Genomic DNA, 20401 nt, shown 5'->3' on the forward strand with positions numbered 1-20401 from the left:
ACCGTGTGGGTGCTGGGAACTGAACTAGGGTCCTCTAGAAAAACAACAAATGCTCTTACTCATGAGCCATTTCTCTATCCCCATAGATCAACCTGTAACAAGGCCAGACCGCTTCACTTGTGCCTGTTATCGCGTGTCAAATGAGCGTTCCCTACTAAGATGTTCCCATCGCTGCTTTACTCATTATACAAGTATATATTTGAAAAGTTGAGTCAGCAGCAGTGGGAGGCACCTAGGTCTACAGACATTACTCGGTGCATAGCCTGGCTCAGCCCCTGCTGGACCAGGAAGCTCGGACTTTTCACTTGGCCAAGATGATCCTTCTAACACTAAACCACGTCCTGGGAAATGGAGGCCAGACAAGGAGAAGGTGTTTCCTCCAAGCCATTTATCTAGCTGTCCTGTGTCTCTGGCTCTTTGCAGATCTCTGCAGGCTTGAGCGCCATGTGCTCTGCCCAAGGTCATCTCAAGTCGAGGGCCGCTAGGAACTGGCTTCCATGTTCCTTTCCCAAGGAAATGTGTCTCAGCATCACTGGTAGAGGGCCCACCTCCCAGACTCCTGGATATTTGCCTGTCCCATCCCAGCCTGTGTCAAATGGAGAGAAGTGATACCACCAGGGATGGAAGGATTTAGGAGATGGTTGGGAACGCTTCCTCACAATTAACCCTTAACTGAATCCACTAGCCCAACCGTCCCCAAGGCAAGCTTCGCCTCTCAGCTTCAAATGTGAGACAGAAGTCCTCTTTCCCAAGCTCAGACACATCTTTTCCTCAGAAGAACCATTCACAAGAGGGACGTGGCTGAGAACTCCTGTGCTCTTAGGCATGTCTGACCCCTGCCCTCTTGTCCTCTTGTAAATGCAGCAGACTCCAAAGAGGAGTCTCCCAACGTGGTATCAGATGTCCTTCCTCAAGGTGTCCTTTCTCAGCCTTGCAGGACTGGACTGTACCTCAGTGGGTAGAGCACATGGCCTTCAGCCTAGCCCTGCAACGGCAAACGTCCACATTAAAATATTTTCCCACAAGACCCTAATAAAAGAGGAGGAGGGCAGGAGGGGGTGGGAGGAAACCACCTCGTTCAGATGCCATACCAGGTTGAGAGATGAGACAGTGTCACTCCAGATCTGCTAACTATGGGACCTCGAGGAAGTGATGGAGGCCCTTCCCCCAGCTCCGGAATGGCAATAGTATAACACGTGCTGGGCCTCCACAAAGCTTATTCAATAGGACAAGCTTCTGTGTAACTTGAGGGGTCTGAGACAGGCTTGTCTTTGTAGTCTTCTGAAAGCCAAGCCCCCTGACCTGTTCAAAATCCTGGTCAAAAAGATCTAGTCTTGAGCCCAGAGTCTAAGGTCCAACAGGGCAACAAGACCCAGAAATGGGGAACACAGCCCTGTTGTGAGGGGTTGTACCGTCTGCCCTCCATCTGTATGTTGAAATCATAACCACCAGGACCTCAGAGGGTGGCCTTCCTTGCAGATAGTGTCATGGCAGATACATTGACATAAAGTCATACATAGAAAGGTAGACCGTTAATCCAGTGTGACGGTGTCCTCACACAAAGGAGGGGATTGCACACAGAGATGGGCACAAAAGGAGAACATCACGTGTAGATCGCGTCAGGGACTGTAGTGACATTTCCGTGAGCCAAGAAAGGTTAGAGATGCCTGCAACCCGCAAAAGGCCGCCGAGATCCCCTCGCGGCTCCTGCCAGCAGTTCAGCATCGAGCAGTTCAGCGTGGCTCTTCTCACTTCGGGACTGTACCACAACGCATCCCTGTGGTTTCAGCCATTCCGTCTGTCCTGCTGTGACACAACAGCCCTTGGGAAAGAGTGTGCCGGCCAGTCCTATCCCAGGAGTTAGGGGTGCCTGGGAAATGCTTATCTGGTGTGTTCCCTGGTATGTGAGCTCCCTGGAAGAGCTTCCTTCAGTCATGTGGCTGGGAATGGGTTAGGACATGTACAGTATGTGTGCATGGTGTGGACATACATCGGGGAGTGTGCTTTGTAGTATGTGTGGTGTGATAGGTGTACAGATATACTATTGTGGAATTAAGCATGTGTGTGATGTGTGTACATGAGACATGTGTGCAATGTGGATATGTGGATATACTGTGTGTGTGTGTGTGTGTGTGTGTGTGTGTGTGTGTGTGTGTGTAGTGGACAGTATATGTGACGCATGTGCATGGTACATGAATTCAATATGTGGTATGTGTATGATATGTGTGTGTGTGTGGTTTGGGGGGTGGTATGTGCAGTGTATGCATGCCATGTATAGTGTATGGAGAACAAGGGTATATGTTGTGTATGTCTAGGGTGAGCCAGGGACACTCAGAGACAAAAGGCGACAGCCCCCTGTGGGTCACTCTTCCATCCCACCCCTTTCCACCGAGAGCTGCATCACACAAAACTCCTCCTGTTTATCTCCCAACAACCCTGAGCAGAGAGGGCAGGGTGGGAAGAAAAAGTACACATCTTCCTGGGTTCCTGTCCAGTTCCTTCGTCTCCTTTTCCAATGTCAACCTTGAGAATCGAGGTGAATTGGCATGTTCTTAGCAAGCAGTTCAGTTCTGGACCAAGCAGCAAAAACTAACATCATCTTCAATAGCTGAGTGTGAAAGTTGGGAAACAAGACCCCACCCCCCACCCACCCCCCTAAAGGCTAAACCAGGTGATTATACTCACTCTTTCATAATTTACACGTCTTTGGGTTCCCCAAACCAGCATTCTCCAAATATAAACCCTTCCCCAGGCCTCCCCAGTTGCAGAATCTACACAATAACAAAGTACACTCTTTGGGGTCTGAGGGCACCAGAATGCATCGGTTGCCTTTGGAATTTTGAGACCACAGTGGCTGGAAATAGACCAAGCATCAGGCCTGGAGGCTGATTCTTAAACACACACCCAACCAAACAGCAGCACTTAGGCGAAGGCCTTGAACATTATGCGGCCTCATGCGCCCCGCCAGTAACTCATGAGCCTGCATGTTTTGGGCCCCCCTCTGAGAGCAGGGCCTCCTCGCATGCAATGGCCTGGTGACACTGGGCGGGGACAATGCTGTTTTTTAAAACATTGTTTCCTGTAATAGGTTGTAGGGCAGGGTAGGGCTGGGGGTGAGGGTGGGGGGGTGGGAATGGAATGCATATGAGCACCTAAACCACTGCCTTCAACACTCTCCAGTCAGAGGGGAACATTCTCCGTGGACATCCCTGCTTTCTTAACCTCATCCTGAGGCAGGCACTCACCCCTGAAAGGTGCTTTGGGGCAGGTCTGCTGGTATTTCCAGAATACAGTGTGCTTCTCCCTCCACGAGAGGCCGTGGCTGTGTGGCCATTCAAAATCATGGTAAGCAGGAGCCGGTGCCCGCCCTCCATTCCACCCCAGGTAGAGAAAAATGCTGCTCCATGAGAGGGTGCCCAGGTCCAGATTCCGATGTGACCTCCACTGAAGATCTGGAGTCACGGCTGTTCCAGAGACCTTACCCCGTGTGAGAGAAAGAACAAATGGGGTTGAGTGCCCAAGACCCTTCTGGACTTCACTTTCCTTATCACTCCAGAAGAACACTGAGATTAAATGGTGCTTTATTTGGCTAATTCACCCCAGTAGGCAGCATGTAAATAAAGTATTGTAGATGATGTGTGTGAGTGTTCTGAGCTTGTGGCCATGGGTCTGAATACAAACTGGGATGTCTTCTCTCTTCCCCGGGAGACAGGAGAATGAGCGCTTTCTGAGGACCAAATAGAGGAGTCAGTCCCACACACACCGGAGGGAATAAAGGGTGTGGAACCAGAGTGGAGAAGCGCATGCAGCAAGAGAAAATCTAGGGGACCGACAGGACCACCACCGCTGACAAGGAGGCACTACATGATGGTGAGCTGGGAACAAACAAGACCCCACCAGATCCCCAAAGGTGACTCCTCATCCAGCCAGGCTGGATAAGAGGCATAAGGAAAAAGGACTTCATTCTGATGATGCCCGGAAACCATGGGAACTGTTTCCATGCTGGAGAGGACCGGGTGATAGTTATCTGTATGCCATGCCCCATCCCCAACAGTCCGCACAACACTGTGAGTCCTGTAGTCCTGTCTGTGTGAGCACCCACGCAGATTCAGCAGAGGAAGTCTCAGAAAATCAGAATAATTGAACCACCAGCCACTGTGGCCCAAGTTGGGAAATCAGGTCTAGGACCAACCCCCAAGTCAGACACAGAAGCTGAGCCCCCTCGCTGATTACTGGTGAGAATGGAAAATACATTATTTTGTCACTGTGATTCATCAATACCACAAAAACAGACCTACCAAGTGACCCAGCAATTTCACACTTGGGTGCATACCCAAGAGAATTGAAAACAGGTATTCAAACAGTAACTCACAGAGGTACAGTCACAGCAGCACTAACCATAATATCCAAAACACATAAACAATCCAGACATCTATTAACAAGTGAAAAAAAAATGCTACAGTGGAATATTATTTAATCCCCAAAGGATGAAATGCTAAAACACTTCACCTCTCACCTCTCCTCCTTAACCCTGCCACCTGGCATGTTCCTTTCCTTGCTACAAACCCTGGGCCTTGGGATAGTCAGCCCCTTGCCTAAGTTCCCAGGACCTAAATGTGGCAGCCTGTAGACCCTGCACAGTGTTCCTGCCCGTGAGTCCCTCTGCAGGAGATCAGGATGGAGAAAGAGACATCAAGATTAATGTGTAAAAGAATCCATAAAGGCCTTAAGCTCTTCCCAACCAAAGCTGCATGTATCAAAACAGAGTATGCATGAGAAAACCTCTGGACTCTCTGAACAGGGTGAAAGATGGATGCTATGTACATGTAAGTAACCTAGAAAGGATCAGGATTCTCACAACTGGAGGGTTCTGAGCCTCAGTCCCGTTCCAGCTCTGTAGTTCACTCCCACTCTCGGGGAACCTTTCTCTTCAGTGGATATGAACAGTTCTACCATTATCAACATGCTGTGGACTAATCCTCTTGTACACTATAAAGATTTATCACTCAAATTGGTTTAATAAAACACTGATTGGCCAGTAGCCAGGTGTAGTGGGTACCTATTCTATATACTTATGGGGCCTAGGCCTCTGCATAAGTATTTTATAAGTGGCTGCAGGGACCTCAGGTGGGAGAGATTCATCCAGACCTCGGGGCTGGGCGGGACCAGAGAATCTTCCCTCTATAGCCAGGCAAGAAGTATAGGCGGGGCGACCAAACTAAGAATGCTGGGAAGAGGAAGGGCAGAGTCAGAGGTCACCAGTCAGAAACAGAGGAAGCGAGATGAGAATGCCGCACTGAGAAGAGGTACCAAGCCACGTGGCTAAACGTAGGAAAGAACTGTCGGTTAATATAAGTGTAAGAACTAGTTAGTAATAAGCCTGAGCTACCAGCTGAGCATTTATAATTAATATAAGCCTCTGTGATTATCTGGAAGCAGGCTGGGGTGGGACAGAGAAAAGTGCTGTGGGATGTTCTGTATGGCAAATGTGTTGCTAATTAGTCAATAAATAAAACACTGATTGGCCATTGGCTAGGCAGGAAGTGTAGGCGGGACAAGGAGGAGAATAAAGCTGGGAAGTGGAAGGCTGAGTCAGAGAGACACCGCCAGCCACCATGATGAGAAACAGCATATGAAGATGCCGGTAAGCCACGAGCCATGTGGCAAGGTATAGATTTATAGAAATGGATTAATTTAAGCTGTAAGAACAGTTAGCAAGAAGCCTGCCACGGCCATACAGTTTGTAACCAATTTAAGTCTCTGTGTTTACTTGGTCGGGTCTGAGGCTGTGGGACTGGCAGGTGATAGAGATTTGTCCTGACTGTGGGCCAGGCAGGAAAACTCTAGCTACAGAAAAGCCTTCGATTACATCCATGTGTCTAATTCTGTGATCTGGGACACCAGAACCCGGATGTCTGGGCAGGTGTACTCTGGCCTCTGAGCTGCGACTCACACTGGCTGCCCCTTGACACTTTGTCTCAGAACCAAAGCTCAGAATCCCTGGCTGAGACCTCAGTGCCAGCCTGCATCTCCATGGTCTGTAGCTGCATGAGCCGAGGGGTGATACCAGAGACAATGTATGCCTTATTTTTGCAGGTCTGTCCAGAGGGCCCAATGCCCACAGATAGGAGTGATAAGAAGACAGGATTGAACTCAGGGTCATAAAGCCAGGCCTAAAGGCTTGGAGGTTGAGCTTTTTCTCTATGGTCCTCACCTGGCCCTGCCCTTCCAAAAAACCTCAAGAACCCAATAACCCTCAAGTAGAGCCATGTGGGATCGGTGTGTGTAATTGTAACAGGTAGAATTTTGTCCCCCCTGCTGTGGGATGTATGGCAAATGTGTTGCTTATTAATCAATAAAACACTGATTGGCCGTTGGCTAGGCAGGAAGTATAGGCGGGGCAAGGAGGAGAATAAAGCTGGGAAGTGGAAGGCTGAGTCAGAGAGACACTGCCAGCCGCCACGATGAGAAACAGCATGTGAAGGTGCCAGTAAGCCACGAGCCATGTGGCAAGGCGTAGATTTATGGAAATGGATTAATTTAAGCTGTAAGAACAGTTAGCAAGAAGCCTGCCACGGCCATACAGTTTGTAACTAATATAAGTCTCTGTGTTTATTTGGTTGGGTCTGACAGCTGTGGGTCTGGCAGGTGAGAGAGATTTGTCCTGACTGTGGGTCAGGCAGGAAAACTTTAGCTACAAATGGCGTCCAACGTGGTGGCAAGAGTTTCCACCTAAAAACTGAGAAAAAAGATTCTAAAATGGAGCTAAAAACAGTTCCTAATTGTCTCTCTCAAATGAGCGGCAGCTGCCGGTTTGAGCTACTGGTGGGCTCCTAGCATGTGCGCTCGACCTGCAGTATGGCGGGAATGAGGCCTCTGCAAGTGGCACATTAAGCTGCATGGTGGATTTAGACATTGCTAGTATAAAACAAAAAAAGAAGTTTCTGGACTATACGCTGCTTGGATAAAAGCATAGACCCACGATAGCTCCCAGAGCTGGTGGTAAACGTAGCCATGTTGGGAAGCTGAGGTGGGCGGAGCCAGCAGCCACAGCTGCTGCAGTTTAAAGCAATAGATTCACAATAAGACAGATTCAGATGTAATAGTTTAAATGTGTGTAAAATATACGTAGGCTTGAAAGAGACAAAAAAGGTGATATATAGAGTTATAGAAACAAATACATAGTTTTAAAAAATAAAGTCTTTAAAGAGACAGTAAAGGTAGTATAAAAATAAGCCACGTAAAAATGGATAATTACACAGAGAATCTGGATTGTGTTGTCTTTGGGATTCTTAACTGCAGAAAAACATTTGATTGTAAAAGCTGTTGAGTTATGGCAAAATGTATATTTTAGAGATACCTTGACTTCAAAATTTGGATATAAGGATATGTTACTTTGGAAAGGAGACTCTGCTTTTGTTCCCACAGAAAGCCAAAGGCTATGGAATTGTTCCAGATTAAGATACATCAGGTTTGACCAGCCAAGACCCCCTGAAAGGTCTCCGATGACACCATGGCCCAGATGATCCAACATCCAGAATGGTTTGAAGGCATCTGGCTCAGACGATACAGCCTCATGGACTATTCCATAATTCTAAAATTTTCTTTGTTTCCCCATAAGATACAGCGCCTCCTTCCAGCAGAAAGTAGTAAGAGAAGTTACGCCCAAATTCCCAAAGTATATGTAATTTTACTTTGTTAAGGTTAAAACCTTCCTTTTTGAAAAAAAAAAGGGGGAAGTGCTGTGGGATGTTCTGTATGGCAAATGTGTTGCTTATTAATCAATAAAACACTGATTGGCCATTGGCTAGGCAGGAAGTATAGGCGGGGCAAGGAGGAGAATAAAGCTGGGAAGTGGAAGGCTGAGTCAGAGAGACACTGCCAGCCGCCACGATGAGAAACAGCATGTGAAGGTGCCAGTAAGCCACGAGCCATGTGGCAAGGCGTAGATTTATGGAAATGGATTAATTTAAGCTGTAAGAACAGTTAGCAAGAAGCCTGCCACGGCCATACAGTTTGTAACTAATATAAGTCTCTGCGTTTATTTGGTTGGGTCTGACAGCTGTGGGTCTGGCAGGTGAGAGAGATTTGTCCTGACTGTGGGTCAGGCAGGAAAACTTTAGCTACACCCCCCAAATGATGCATTCTTTCTTCAGCCCCAGGATTGTAATGGTTACCCTTTTAGGAAATAGGGCTTTGCAAATGCAATCATTCCAGACAAGCCGTGGTGGATTAGAACAATCCTGAACCCAGTGACTGGTATGCTTTAAGGAGAGAGACAGAGAGACACAGAGGGATAAGGACAGAGGCAGATAGTGAGTGACCCAGCCATAGACCAAGGAGTGTGGACAACCATTCAAAGCCGGGGGAGGTGGGGAAGAGTCCTTCCCTAGAGCTTCCATCACAGCACAGCTGTTTTGGTTTTGAGCTGGTAGGCACAGTGCCTTAAAAGGCCTCAGTTTTTTAGCACTTCAGATTTCTGGTTCTCTATTTGATGCTCAACCAGTAAAATCTGTGCCATCATTTCAAAAAAGTTATTTTTAATTGAAAGATTCCTTTGAGCTGGAGAGATGGCTCAGTGGTTAAGAGCACTGGCTGTTCCTCCAGTGGTCCTGAGTTCAATTCCCAGCACCCACACGGAGGCTCACAACGTCTATAACTGTAGTTCCATGGGATCTGATGCCCTCTTCTGGTGTACAGATATGCATGCAGACAAAACATACATGCATATGTACGTACATACATACACTTTTTTAAAAAAAAATGGAAGATTTCTTATCCAAGCATTTTGCATAAGGAATGTTCAACCTGTTTTTGTTATGATAAGCCCTAGGAGGTTAATACAGGACAGGAAAAGGTGTGTGTGTGTGGGGGGGGGGTGATGGGGGTCACATGTCAAGACAGTAAGCCAGAGGGCAGTTAGAGTTCCAGGAGAACTACATTAACCCTCCCAAGGGCAGACCCCAGTGATGTGACAAGCCCCCACTAAGGCCTCATTCTTAAAGGTTCTGCCTCATGACATTACCATACTGGGGACAAGGCTTCTGAGTCATGACATCCAACTGTGGGGAACAAGCCATATTCAAATCACAGCTCTATTCAAAACCGGCTCACATACACATTTGCATAACCCTTAGCCATAGCAGGAACATTCCCAATAGCTAAAAGTGAACGGGTAAACAAAATGCGTGTGTGGGAGGGAGAGAGAGAGAGAGAGAGAGAGAGAGACAGAGACAGAGAGAGACAGAGACAGAGACAGACAGAGAGAGACAGAGAGAGAGAAATTATTCCCTGAAGAGGAGGGGGGACTTGGGGAGATGACTCAGTACTTAAATGCAGTGATGTTCAGTCCTAAGACCGGAGTTCAGATCCCAGCACCCACATAATAAGCTGAGAAACGCACCCATGTTCTGTAACCCCAGCTCTGAGCAGGGCAGAGACAGAAGGTGAACTGGGGCTTACTGAATTCTAGCCTGGATGGGGGAGCCCCAGGTTCAGGAAGAGACCCTACCTCAAAGGAATAGATGGAGAGGGATAGAGGAAGACATCTTTACACCCTCTTCTGGCCTCAGGTGAGTATACTTTCTCTCTCTCTCTCTCTCTCTCTCTCTCTCTCTCTCTCTCTCACACACACACACACACACACACACACACACACACACACACACACACACACACACGTACATACACACAGAAAGAGGGGGATATTGAAATTCTGGCATGCACTACATCATAGATGAACCAGGAAGGCATTACGCCAAGTGAAATAAGCCAGGCACCAGAGTAGTCCCATTTATAAAGACAGATGTAGCGTGGAAGCTGCCGGAGGCTTCTGGGTGAGAGGACTAGGAGCTGTTAACTGTTACAGTTTTAGATTTGCAAGATGAAAAAAGACTCTGGACACCGGCTTCCCAACAGTGTGAACAAATTTAGCTCTGAGATCTGACCACTGTAAACATGTTAAGACAGGGCTGGGGAGTGACTCAGTGTTACGGTGCCTGCCATTCAAGCACGAGAACCTGAGTGGATCCCCAGGGCCTCGGTCAAAAGGCCAGAGCGATGGTGCACACCCAATCACAGCAAAGGCAGGGCATTGCAAGGGCTCGATGTCTAGCCAGCCTGTCTGATTCAAATGAGACCTTGTCTCCAAAAAACAAGGTGGACAGAATCCTCAGGAGAGGTCCCTGAGGTTGTCCTCTGGCTTCCAAACACACACAGTCACATGTGCACACACATGAATACATATAAGATGCTGGGCATGGTGACCCAGATCTGTAAATCCAGCATCGGGGAGACAGAGGCAGCAGGATTGTGATTTTGAGGCCAAGATGAACAACACACTGAGTCTATCTCATAAAAACCAGGGTGGGATGCAACTCAGTGGCAGAGTTCTTCTCTGGCATGTGCAAGGCCCTGGGTTCAATTCCCAGCACTAACAAAAAAAAAAAAAAAAATTCAGGCTGGGCAGTGGTGGCGCATGCATGTAATCCCAGCACTTGGGAGGCAGAGGCAGGTGGATCTCTGTGAGTTCGAGGCCAGCCTGGTCTACAAAGCAAGATCCAGAACAGGCACCAAAACTACACAGAGAAATCTTGTCTTGAAAAACCAAAGAAAACAAAAAAACTCAGATAGAATTTCGTATTTGTATTTTCGGCATTTCACCAGCTTTTCTTTTTGAACCCAACTCTATGTTCTCTGCACCTGATATGATGTGTGACCTCACTTCCGGCCTGCCTCCCCTCCCTCCCTCCCTCCCTCAACTGCAGTCACGCTTGCTTTCTGAGTAACAACACACGTTTCCACTGTCCTCACGACCTGCACGCCCACCCACAAAAGTCTCTGCCCAGGGAGTGCCCCCTAACTTCTGAACCGCAACCTTCTCCATGCCCTCTCCTCTCTGTGACGTGATCCTGTGTGTCCTCTCTGTGACGTGATCCTGTGTGTCCTGTGACGTGGTCCTGTGTGTCCTCTCTGTGACGTGGTCCTGTGTGTCCTCTCTGTGACGTGATCCTGTGTGTCCTCTCTGTGACGTGGTCCTGTGCGTCCTCTCTGTGACGTGATCCTGTGTGTCCTCTCTGTGACGTGATCCTGTGTGTCCTGTGACGTGGTCCTGTGTGTCCTCTCTGTGACGTGGTCCTGTGTGTCCTCTCTGTGACGTGATCCTGTGTGTCCTCTCTGTGACGTGATCCTGTGTGTCCTGTGACGTGGTCCTGTGTGTCCTCTCTGTGACGTGATCCTGTGTGTCCTCTCTGTGACGTGATCCTGTGAGTCCTCTCTGTGACGTGATCCTGTGTGTCCTCTCTGTGACGTGGTCCTGTGCATCCTCTCTGTGACGTGATCCTGTGTGTCCTCTCTGTGACGTGGTCCTGTGCGTCCTCTCTGTGACGTGATCCTGTGCGTCCTCTCTGTGACGTGGTCCTGTGTGTCCTCTCTGTGACGTGATCCTGTGAGTCCTCTCTGTGACGTGATCCTGTGTGTCCTGTGACGTGGTCCTGTGCGTCCTCTCTGTGACGTGATCCTGTGAGTCCTCTCTGTGACGTGATCCTGTGTGTCCTCTCTGTGACGTGGTCCTGTGCGTCCTCTCTGTGACGTGGTCCTGTGTGTCCTCTCTGTGACGTGGTCCTGTGCGTCCTCTCTGTGACGTGATCCTGTGTGTCCTCTCTGTGACGTGATCCTGTGCGTCCTCTCTGTGACGTGGTCCTGTGTTCTCATTCTCACTCTCTCCCTTACAGGCAGAACTCTTGTCTGCTTTGTTCGTCACAGAGCTCCTGGTACACAGTAGTTGCACACTAAACGTGGTGTGTGCAGAATGACTTGTAGAAAGCATGAGTGGGAGCCCAGGACGCTGCCTCATACTCAAAGACAAGGGCAGAGGTCCCTAGAAGCCCCCAGACTACCTTCTTACTGCTCAATAAATCCAACTTCTACCCTAGAAAACAGGGTGCCTGCAGACACCCCCAAAAACTGGCATGGTCCATGTTAAGTCCAGTGAGGTGTTAGGGAAGATGACGAAGCTCTCTGAGAAGTGAACTTTAGTGTCAGCAGGATTCCAAAAGTCAAACACAAGCTGTTTATTGTTTCTCCCAACCACAGACGGAGACTCTTCTGGCCTTGGTCAGAACACCCAAGTGACCAATGCCACCACGTGCTTGCTTTGTGACCTTGGGGAAGACACATTCCTCTCTGGGCCTTGTTTTTTGTTGTTTTCTTTCTCTTTCTGGTAAAAGTACAAGCTGGTGTGCCATGGGTCCCCTCCTACTCGAACATTCTGTCAGCTTTGAACGTTGTAGTCCATTCTCTCCCCAAATTTTTTGAGGGTTGAAATTCAATTCACACTGACAATTGATGCTTTGTTTTTCCTCTCTTCTGTCAGCTGTCAGCACAGCATCAGGACCAATGCCACCCATCCCAGAGGAAGACCACAGTGATGGGCATCTTCCAGAACTGAGCATCCTGGGGAAAACATGCAAGAAAGAGAAATCTCGTCCTTGGAAAAAGACATTGACCCCAGAGAAGTTGCCATCACTTTATTCACCCTGACAGTAGACTGTAGGATGTCGTCACCCTCCTCACACACTTGGGTGGCATTAGAATCCTGGAGTTCTGTTCTAACAGTAAAAATGGAGTGACTTTCACCCTTAGGGAGAGCACAGGGGCTGAAAGTGCCAGGAGAGCATGGCGGTGCCAGCTGGCTGCTGACGCAGAGTCACTGAGGTGCAACAGCACCACAGCCCCCCTCCCCCCTCCCCAGCACCACAGGCCTCCCCCTCTCCCCTCCCCCTGGAGGCTGAGGAGGGAGTGAGAAGACAGCCATCACTTCTCAATGCTTGGCTGAAGGAAATTTACCAAGTGGAACCAGGGGACTCAAAGGAGTTCATGTGCTTTTTCCAAAGACAGCCTGAAGGCACCTAAACCAAAAATAGACGTGGTGCAGGGGGAGGGGGTGTTGGGTAATTTGTGAAGAGAAAACTGTGGCTCCCTTCAACTCAGCCCTCACACCCCCACCTGTACACTCCGTTCCTATCTTCTTGCGAGCTTGAGCATGTCTGTTGGGGTGTAAGGTGAGCCCTCAAAAAGCTAATCTCCACGGGCAATCAAGCAGAGAAGCAGAGCCAACCAGCTTGCCAACAGGAGAAAGATGATTTCTTCATGCTCTGGGATCTGAGTTCCCTCCTATGATACCTAGCCAGAGAAACTACAAGCAAAAATGGAAAGGATTGCCTTGACCCAAAATTTCAAAATCTGCAACTCCCGTCCCGGTCCCCTCCCTTCCCCGCTGGTGCACAGAGGACTCTGTGACATCCGTTCTCTGAGAACCCCAGGGGATGTGGAATGCGTGTAAACCTCCGAGAATTCAGTGTGCACCCTAGGGGTGAGCGCTGGTCACCTGAGACAATGACCATGACCAACAGGAGACAGTCCCCACTGGAGACCAGACTTGGTAATCCCACAGAGCTCTGCCGATTGCTGAAGGACAGCGGGACAAGAGAGGAAGGACTGGTGGCCAGGGGACAGTGGACATGTCACAACCATGAACCTGAGTGTTGGGGTCCCTGGACATGCCCAGAGACAACTGGAGTTGAAGATATTCAGAGACTGCAGCTGTGCAAGAAGACACGACAGGGTGACTAAGAACCAGCTGTGAGCGAACGGACTCACTCCCGAGATTCCAGGCGTGTGAATACTGTGCACAGGCAAAACCAACCCTGCCTACTGTATTCAAAGAAACAGTTAAGGAACTCAAACCATGAAAAGTTTCGCACAGTTCATAGTAAGAACCCCCAAATCTTTCAGATGGGAGAAGTGTCATAACTAAAATGACAGCCCAAACGGATTTAAGCAGATAAAAACGAAGCTTACAGGGGAGGGGGGGGGCCGGGGGGCGGGAAGGGGGCAGGTGAAGCAGAAGCTGGAGACAGAGGGCAGCAGAATACACAGGGAGCACTTAGTGGACATTGAGTATCAGGAGAGAGAGGTACAGAAGACAGGGTGATGTGTAAGGTTGGGAAGAAGGAAGGAAAACCCCACCGCAACTTGAGTAAAATAAGAGAAGGAGAATCTTTGAAGAAGCTCTCTGACTTCTGAAAGCCATTCAAAAGTAAATGGCACTTTACATTTAAAACAAAACAAAACAAAACCAGCCCCTCTGTCCGTGAAAACTATCCTTCCAGGGTGAACGAAGGTGGGAACTGGGAAGACAGTTCATTCAGAACCGTGCTTGGCTCAGTGACCTGAGTGACCCCAGAGCCCTGGTTTTTGTTTGTTGTTGTTGTTTAAAAGAAAGAAAGGAAAGAAAAGAAAAGCCAGGTGTGGTGGCAGGCTCTTGTAATCCCAGCACAGGGGATGTAGGGACAGGCAGTTCCCTGGGTTCACTGACCAGTGAGAGACACTGTCTCAATAAATACAAATGAAGTTTAAAAGGTAGAAGATGCCTAAAAATGACACCTGAGGTTACATCAGGCCTACACACACACACACACACACACACACACACACACACACACACACGCACACACACACACACGCACACGCACACACACACGCACGCACACACACGCACACACACACGCACACACACACGCATACACACACACACACGCACACACACACACACACACACACACACACACACACACACACACGCACACAATGAAGGTGAAATGCAGACACATAGAACAAGAAAATCCCACCAAACCACAAATGCGTTCTCCACCAGCAGAGGAGAGAAGGGAACGGAATGGGTCGTCACGTATGTGGAAGATCCGAAGTACAAAAGAGAAACGTGAGCTGTTTGATATTGTTGTGTGTTAAGGTGACTGGGCTGTGTGCCATCACAATAGAAGCATGTATGGCACCACCCAGGCCTAAGCCCCGACGTCACAGGAGAAATGGGCTTCGGGGGCATTGAACAAACCTCCAAGAGCCGAGAGGAACCACCTGCCACTGGACACTGAGAAGCCCACGTGGCCACTGACCAGAAACCGCATGCCATGTCCAGGGAGACTCAGTAAAGCGATCCAGTTTGTAGATATGAGGCAGGGTAGACACTCAGGGAACAATCCCCATTGTGGGTGCTAGTTCACGTTGCCAGGGTGAGCCCAGGTGAGAACACTTCAGGGTCTGTTTGTTTACCACGGCTTAATAATCACCCAGTCTCCATAGCAACTGATGAAGACATGGCTTGGGAAGACAGTTCTGTCCTGTGCTATAAGTAGAACATGTGGTGGACGTGGGGCAGGGTAGCAGTGGTGGCCTGGTGTGCAGTGGAGGTGTGTTAGAGAGCCCAGCTGCCTAGGTTGGGCAGGAAGTCTGGGGCAAGGAATCAAGGATTACTGAGACACTCTGGTTTCTTACCTGCCGGTGGTGGGGGGATGGGAGGGTAGAGGTGAGGGGATGGGAGGGTAGGGGTGGGGAGGGTGGCAGAAAAGAGCATTTTGAAACAAAATGGGACAAGAGTGAGGAGAATGTCAACTTAAAATCCCAAGGTTCAATGCTTTAATTGGCCATGCCTGTAAGAACCCCAAGTGACTGATCTAGGTACAAATAATGGAATTATTGGCACATTATGATGCTATTTCAAGCCACAGATATGGATAGGATTGTGTTACAAGAACATGTGTAGATACTTCTTAAATATGCATAATTAAAGAGAAGAAAATAAAAGTCATGTGTAATCTATCAAGTTAGCACACAACAGAGGGTGTAGGATGGACCTGGAATGGATTATACTAAGTGAAAGGACTCTGTCTCAGACAAACATGTGGATCTCAATGTTATTAACTGGGTACAGACTATAAGACTAGGGTGGGGACCCTAAGAGGGAACAAGAGATGCTGAGAAAACTGGGGGGGGGAGTTGCATCCCATGAGATGTGGAAATGGAATACTGGGGGTGGGAGAGCTCAGAGAAGGAAGAGGGGTGGGGAAGAAAAAAGAGAGAAAAATAACTGTTGTTTGAAAATGCCATAATTGAACCTAACTCTTTGCAAGCCAACAAAACTATTTTTAATAAAAAGACATGTATAGGCCTTGTAAAATTAATTATTTATGTGTAAGTAAGTGTATCCTGTAGCCAGAGTGTAGTGAAGTAACAAAAGGATGGTCCTACCTGGGATCCCCTTGGTTCTCTTGGCCCACTGTTCTTCCCCTCGCTGTTCAAGGTAGCAGCCAAGCTACCAGACACCCAGTGTCCCATTGGGGGGGGGGGTAGTGCATGGGAACAGTCTCTCCTGGCGTTTTAGTATCTAAGGGACAAAGAAAGGATCAAGAGTCTTCTGAGGTGACAGATTTGAAAGGATACCAGGTCTTCCTAGACTGAGAGGAAGCAGAGGGCCCCAGGGATGCAGGGCCCTGCACCCCACCCCAGGCCAGCTATGGAGCAGACATCCTTGCACAATCCAACAGTTGGGGCTCCACAGTTTTTTGCCTGGGGTTATAATTTGTCCCTAAAATGTCTTCCACGGGGTCATGCTTTTAACAGTCATCCCTAGCTTGTGGTACTATTTTTGGAGTCTTTGGAGCGAGCCTTTAGGAAGTGGGCCCTGGCTGGTGGGAGTGGATCCTCTAGGGCAGGCTTTTAAAAGTTTACAGAGTTCTCTGTATCCTAATTGGCCATGGTCTGAACACTTCTCTGCCATAGACTCTCCTCCCTTGTTTCTGTTGGGTACCTGGTCACAGCAGACACTCAGGTAAACACCTGAGGAGGCCCAGCCCTCAGAAGAGGTGAGATGGCAGCAGGTAAAGCAGCCTTGGCTTCCTCTGGGGGTCACAAGCAGTGCCAGGCTCTTGTGGTCCAAGTATAGAGCCAGGAACACGGGAGCTGAGGTGTCACTCAAGTTCTTCCAACAGAGGACTCATTTTTGGTGACTTGTGTGGACCGACACCACTGGACATCAGGGAGACAGGACTTGGCATTTCTAAGTCCCCTGGAATGTGTATCTATGCCTAGGAAAAACCTGAGACCCAGAAGATGACATGGAAAAACGGAGACTCAAAGTAGGAGTCAAATTCATCTAGAGAATAAACCAAGCTGTGTTCTTTGTGATCTATACATGGATAAGTTCCTAGAAAAAAAATAAATTTTTCAGGGATGATGGAGATTCTGCATGGAAGAGCAGGAGCAGGCCAAAGTGAAAACATACCATCTGTAAGTGTTCGTAATACACTGTCCTTAAAGGGTAAAGTACAGAGAAAGAGAGAGGAAGAGAACCAGGGATCAAAAGAGGTAGGACTAGTCACGTGTCTTCTCCAACAGCATTACGGACCTGCTGAAGACGGAGCTCACACAAAAGAATACTGATGCTTGCCACTGTCAGCAGGCCTGAGGTCCGCAGCACACTAAGTCTCTCAGAGGGAGAGTTCAGCACACCACATCCCAGGATGGGTCTCCAGGCTCCTGTCTCTCTGAGGGGTACCATTTTCCCACAGGAGATCCTCCTCCACCTACATGGCGCTCAGAGAGAGGTCATGAGATGGTCTTTTCCGGTCCTGCCCATCCGGCTCTTCCTGTGCCTTCTGTCTTGCCTCAGTCCTGTCTCAGCCCATCACGTCCCAGTCAGTCACACTTTGGCTGAGGTCTCTGACACGTGAGGTCAGGCTCCAAGCCTCATCAGCCATGGCTCTTCCATTGTCTGTATGTCTATCGGCAGAGACCATGGTAGTGAGATGTCAACCCCCTCTCCCACCCCCACTCCAGACTCAGTGATAGCTACTGACTTCCACTCTGTGTATTTTCATACATGTTAACTCTTCAGACCTTTTTTGTCCTTTAAGACGGGAATCGCTAACTCTCCTTCACAGGTAAGAGTTGCAGCAAGAACAATGGCCTCCGGAGATATCCACACCTTGATCCCTACAGCCTGCGATCATCACCTTCTCTACCACGTCTCTTGCAGATGTGGTGAAGCCGAAGATCTTGAGACGGAAATATTCTAGAAGATCGTGTGGGATCGAAACACAGCCACGTGCTTTTTATAAGGAGGCGGCAAGCCAGGCATGGTAATCCAAGGCTATAATCCAAGGTACTCGGGAGACAAGCAGCAGGATTTCTTGGACCCAGGAGCTTGGAGACCAGTCTGGGGAAATCGGCTGGATCACATATCAAAAATTAAATAAAACCCAGAAAGTGATTTTACAGGAAAGACGGCGATGGGTCAGATGCTGTACCATTGGCCGGGAGCACGGAAGGAGAGACCCTCCACTACGGAATGTAGCATCAAGACTGGAGAGGTGGGTCTGAGGTTGAGTGCTTGCTGCTCCTTCAGAGGACCTGAGGTCAGTGCCCAGCACCCATGTCGGGTGGCTCACAAACACCCATAACCACAGCTCCGGGAGCTGTGACACCCTCTTCTGGCTTCTCCAGGCACTCACGTACACATGTGTACATACACATCCATATACAGATAATAGTAATTTCAATTATTAAAAAATACAGCATCAGATGGAAGGCAAGGAAACGTTCTCCCAGGAGCCCTCAGAGACGCTGTAAGTCAGGCAATATCTGATTTTTGAATCAATAAAATTGATTTGAACTTATGACCTCCAGAATGAAAAACAAAAAAAAAGATAGCTGTGTGCTGTGTTAAGTCAACAAGTTCACGGGAGTACATTACAACAGCACGTTAAACTAATAAAGTGAGTAAACAGAAACGTTCCTGGCCTCCTGCAAGTCACCCAGCAGGGAAAGTCCACGCCCTCCATCTGATCCGAAGCCTCACTCTTTCTTGTACAGATGATGCCGATTCTAAGTCTCCAGCAATGTGGAGTTTCCATAGGGAAACAAACAGGTAAGCATGCGTGTATGTGTGTGTGTGTGTGTGTGTGTGTGTGTGTGTGTGTGTGTGAGAGAGAGAGAGAGAGAGAGAGAGAAGTACACCCATCCCCCCAACTCCCATAAGAAAACTAGGAAACACCTGGCCAGAAGCACTAAAGGTGCTTCTCAACTTAAATGTAACAGTTAACAGTGTGTTTCATCTCAACAAGTGCATGGTGAGATTAAACACTGTAAACTGAAAATGCATTCGATACCCTCAAGCTATAGAGCACCGGAGCTTAACACAGCCAGCTTTGGGAGCTGCTCTCCCTGCGGCTGCACATGAGACTTGTGCCACACTGCTGCCCTGCATGGACTGCAAAGATCAGATTTAGACAGTTCCCTAGTGTCAAACACAGTGAGCTGAACCAGTGTAAGCAAGGGCTATTTGCAACTTTCTGTCAGTGAGCTCGAATTCAGGGCATCGGTTTTCACTCTTCATTCTGCATCCAGTCGCGATCCTGCAGCATCATTCTGTCCGTGTTCTGACTGGACCGCAGAGATGGAAAGAACACAAAGCCACTCTCCTTTGTCAGCCCGATTAATGACGGTGTCAGTAGACCGGCTACAACCAGGACCTGCCCTGAAGGCCGAGTTCACTGGGAACATTTCCTGAAAGCGAGGGATGGTGAGTGTCTCTCTCACGGAAGCTGGTCACTTTGATATTAGAGCCCATCCTTTGGGCCTTGCTCTCCCGGCACATATTAAATTTTCTCCTTCATTCTCAGGTCTGGAGAAAAAAAAAAAAAAGAAGTAAAAAACCCTAGAATGTAAGACATCTGACCCCAACATCAGTCTGAGCTCGGAGAGGCCAGGCATGGTTCAGATGCTGCCGGTTATGAGTCCAGTCTGATCAGTAGTTATATTTGAAAAAAAAAATTCTTTTTTCTCTTTGGTTGTGGGCCTGGAGAGTTGGCTTAGCAGTTATGGGCACTTGTTGCTCTTACAGAGGACTGGGGTTCAATTCCTAGCACCCACTGGCAGTTCACAGCCATCTGTAACTCCAGTCCCAGAGAATCTGATGCCCCATCTGACCACTAGAGACACCAGGCACACATGTGATACACATGCATACATGTAAGCAAAATATTCATGCACATAAATCTCCAAAAATAGTTTAGAAGATGGCTCCCACTGTGTAACTCAAATTGGCTCCACACTCATAGCCTCCTGCCTCAGTCTCCTGAGTGCTGAGATTGTAAGCATACGCCATCATATCCAGCCAGCATCTCCCATGTTTTTAAAACCTCACTGGAAGGTTGTGGGCCAGCTCTCTGTAACTGTAACAAAGTACCTAAGACAACCAACTGGAGAAGAGAGGAGGGTTCTGACTCATGGTCTTGAAGGTTTATGTCCACGTAGGTTGGCTCCATGGTTTGAAAGGTCTGGTGAGGCAGCACACCATGGAAGGAGCATGAAATGGAGGATGCTTACCTCATAATACCAGTGAGTAAGAGAAAGGAAGAGATGGGTACCCCACAGTCCTCAGAGCAACCTAAGACCTCCGGAGGCTCTGCCTTTAAAGGCTCCATGAGTTACAAAGCAACAAAGAAAGATACTTTGCAGTGTATACTTTGCAATACTTCCAAGT

General features: G+C 48.5%; 2 long non-coding RNA genes across 3 annotated transcripts; one reads left to right on the forward strand and one right to left on the reverse strand.

The window, feature by feature from the left end:
* Positions 1–717: 717 nt before the first annotated feature.
* LOC131922507 (uncharacterized) lies at positions 718–15269 on the reverse strand. Its single transcript, XR_009382296.1, has 3 exons — positions 14915–15269; positions 3246–3477; positions 718–985 (listed from the first exon to the last, which is right to left on the reverse strand). It is a non-coding gene; the product is annotated as an uncharacterized LOC131922507 (long non-coding RNA).
* LOC131922508 (uncharacterized) lies at positions 14657–18432 on the forward strand. Of its 2 annotated transcripts, none has more exons than XR_009382297.1 (3): positions 14657–15102; positions 17087–17145; positions 17254–18432. It is a non-coding gene; the product is annotated as an uncharacterized LOC131922508 (long non-coding RNA). The 2 variants fall into 2 exon arrangements; XR_009382298.1 differs by lacking the exon at positions 14657–15102 and adding an exon at positions 15125–15269.
* The last annotated feature ends 1969 nt before the right edge of the window (positions 18433–20401 follow it).

The sequence above is a fragment of the Peromyscus eremicus genome, chromosome 12 (assembly GCF_949786415.1).
Source record: "Peromyscus eremicus chromosome 12, PerEre_H2_v1, whole genome shotgun sequence".
Taxonomy (NCBI): domain Eukaryota; kingdom Metazoa; phylum Chordata; class Mammalia; order Rodentia; family Cricetidae; genus Peromyscus; species Peromyscus eremicus.